This window comes from Chrysochloris asiatica, unplaced genomic scaffold (genome assembly GCF_000296735.1).
Source record: "Chrysochloris asiatica unplaced genomic scaffold, ChrAsi1.0 scaffold00025, whole genome shotgun sequence".
Taxonomy (NCBI): domain Eukaryota; kingdom Metazoa; phylum Chordata; class Mammalia; order Afrosoricida; family Chrysochloridae; genus Chrysochloris; species Chrysochloris asiatica.
The window spans coordinates 15,146,802-15,150,375 of record NW_006408543.1 but is presented as its reverse complement, the minus strand read 5'-3'; positions in this window follow the sequence as shown (position 1 = coordinate 15,150,375).

Sequence of the window (3,574 nt, the reverse complement as noted above, 5' to 3'; positions counted from 1 at the left end):
TTTCTCCAGCAAAGTGGCTGGTAGGCTACGACTACTGATCTTGTGGTTTGCAGTCCAGTGCTTATCCTTGTAGTTATGTGCTGTCAAATCAGTGAAACTCATACTGACCTAGTATAGAGTTTCAAGGAGTGACTGAGCCTTTTGTTTAGCAGTCCAGTGCTTATCCTATAGCGCCACACCAGGACTCCAGGGCTTATCCTCTTGGTGGTCGTTGTGTACCTTTGAGTAGGTTCCAACTCATAGTGACCTTGTATAGGGTTTCCAAAGCTTTAAATCTTTATAGGAGCAGAAAGGTGCCATCTTTCTGACTCGGAGCAGCTGGTAGATTCGAACTGCTGCCCTTGAGATTTGCAATCCAACTCTATCCCTCTATGCTACCAGGGCTCTTTAGGTTTATGCTTTGTTGTGAAATGCCGTTGAGTCGGTTCCGATCCATAGCAACCGTGTAAGGTTTCCAAGGAGCAGCTGGTGAGCTTGAACCACTGACCCTGAGGATCAAACCGGCCTTGCAGTCCAGTGCATTAACCCGCAGTGCCATACCAGGACTCCAAAGCAGTAAAAATGCTACAAATCCCACCAATGACAAGTAACGGCATGTTGGAAAGTACGTTGTTGTTGTTAAGTGCTGTAGAATGAGTTCCAACTCATAGGGACCCTGTACAGGGTTTTGGAGGAGCAGATGGTGAGTTTGAACTGATGACCCTACGGTTCAAACCGAGTTTGCGGTCCAGTGATTCTCATACAGCACCACAAACAAAGATGACCGGAAGTGAATGAAGGGTGCTGAATTCCTCATTCTATTCCTTAAAAAAGAAGAAATCTGAATATACTGAGTTTGGAGTCTAAATTAGGCAGAAAATAAAGCATGGATCCAGAGGGTAGGAGGTTAGGGCCGGAGTCTAAGGGCTGAGTTGGGAAATGAACTTAGTTTGGAAGGGAAAGGGCGACGGGCGGGGCCAAAGAGCACCCAGTAAGAGGCGTAACAGGGGCGTGGCCAAGCAGCTTTGCAGCCTAGGCGCTTGCGCAAGTTTCCTCTTCCGCCCTAGAGCTTCGCCACGTTTAACTTCGCTTCCCACGTGCTGTTGCGCCGCTGTCGCCTGGCTCTCGTAGCACTCCTCGCCATGCCCCGTCAGCCCAGGCTCTGCCCACTCTGCAGCCGCCGCGTGGTCCTGCTGGGCCTGCAGATCCACCGCCACCGTCTTATGCACTCCAATAACCGTCCCGTGCACTTGAATAACCGTCTCCGGTCGGTGTCTGTGTCTGGCCTGGTGAGTGGGGGACGGCAGGGAGCACTGGGCCGGGCGAAGGGCGCGGGAAGCTTTCTGTGGTTTGGCTGCCAGGGCGCCGTCGGGGCACGGGGTGGGCTGCGGACCTCTGTTGTCCTTACAGAGGCTGTTGGGGCCGGGTGGGCAGAGCTGTCGTCATATGCCAGCGCATCCTTAGGCTTCCAAGGTACCCTGATTTGCTAGCAGCGTGCATTTCCCACAAAATGGGGGGAAATCCAGGGCCGCGTCGAGGTCCCAACGTTCTATGAGGAACCTTTAGAAGAAACAAGACTTTTCCTTGCCAAGTTTTGTGGGTCCAGAGGAATTGAATTCGGACTGTGTAGCTTTCAGCAGGCTCCCTTTTGTAGGACCATGGCTGCAGATCTTAAGGTTTCCAGTCGTGTTGGGGACGCTCAGGTGGTAGGTCAGGAAGCCACGCTCTTTAAAGATGCTTTTGACCTCTTTCAGGAGATTACCATCGGCCTCGTGGTGCTTTTTACATCCTTCCTAGCTCCCTGCGCCTGGATGCTGCGCAACATGAACCAGCACAGAAGGCCCTAAGATGGCAGGAGACGTGGTAACCATCCGGAAGCTCCCTCCCCCAAATCCCTGGCTTGCTGACGTTAAAAAGTGCTCAGTTAGGTTGATGAGGCAACCCTTGTGGGTATGCCGTTATGTAACCATGTGTTGATGGTAAATATTTTGCACTTTACTAATACCGGATGTTCTACAGAGGTGAATTGTATAGTTATTAAGAAAAATTGTAGCTTAAGCGTTAAATAAAAGTGAAACACGAATTTACACGTGATAATGATGTGTGATCACAGATTCATTTCTAAATATAAAGCAAATTTATTGATGAAAAATACTATCCCAAGAACAGCTATGAAGGTCAGATTTAGGATTTATCAGACCCAGGTAGGATCAACAGTTGAATTATGGGGTTGAATGCTTGTATCTAGTGACATCAGCCTTAAAAGATTAGGCAGGTTGCTGTAAGCTATTGCTGGTTAAGCTTAGCTAAGTGATTCTTCATCCTAGTTTCATAGTCTTTTAATACCATTACTTAGAGCAGGGGTGGGGCACCTTTTTTGCTGTCAAAATGGATAACATTATTTGTGGGCCATACAAAATTGTCATCTTAAAAATTAGCCGCCTCTATTTGGTCTAACATTTATTTAACTCAACCCGAATGTCAGCTCTAAGGAGCTCTGGTAGCGTAGTGGTTACGAATTGGACTGTGAACTACAAGGTCAGCAGTTCAAAACTACCAGCTGCTCTGCGGGAGAAAGATGAGGCTTTCTGCTCCTGTAAAGATTTACACTCTCGGAAACCCCGTACAGGGTCGCTATAGGTTGGAACTGACTCGACGGCACTTAACAACAACAACAATATATATAAAATAGTATTTGTCAACACTACTGTTCAAAGGTATCAATTCCTCCTTGTCTTCTTTATTCATTGTCTAGTTTCTGCATGCATGAGGTGATTGAAAAGACCCTGGCTTGATTTAGGAGCACGTTTGTCCTCAATGTGACGTCTTTGCTTTTTAACACTTTAAAAAGGAGGGCCAACATACATCTACTAGGAGTTCCTGATTGGGCATAAAGAAAACAGAGAAGAAAAGAAATAATAGACATGGATTTCCTAGAGCTAACGAAAAATCTGAGTCTTCAAATTGAAAACTATATTGGCATCATGGTTCCTATCAGTTAAAGTAGATGCTAGAAAACAAGGAAACAATTTAAGATTCTGGAGGAAATTGATTCAGAGTCTAGAGTTCTATCACTAGCTGCACAATTCGTTTTCTAGGCTGCTATAATAAATTAGCACAAACTGGATGGCTTAAAATAACATAAATCCATTCTTTCACAGTTGTGGACACCAGAAGCCTGAATCAAGGTGTAACAGGAAGTACTCTCTCCAGGGGCTTAGGAGACATTCCATTCCTTGCTCTTTCCAGCTTCTGGTGGTTGCAGGTATTCCTGGGTTTGTTGTCATATCACTTCAATTTCTGCCTTTGTGGTCATATAGACTCCTCCTCTTTTGTGGTGATTCTTCTCTGTGTGTTTCTCATAAAGATATTTGTCATCAGATTCAAGGAGCCCAGTTGCTCCATGGGAGAAAGATTTGGTAGTCTGCTTCTATAAAGATAAACATTCTTTTTTTTTTTTTTAATTTATTAAATGTTTTTATTTTGGATTGAGTGAAAGTTTACAGGGCACATCATCAGCTTCACATTCAACCTTTCATATAGCTTGTTTCATTACATTGATTATTATCCCCTCCATATATCATCAGTTAACAGT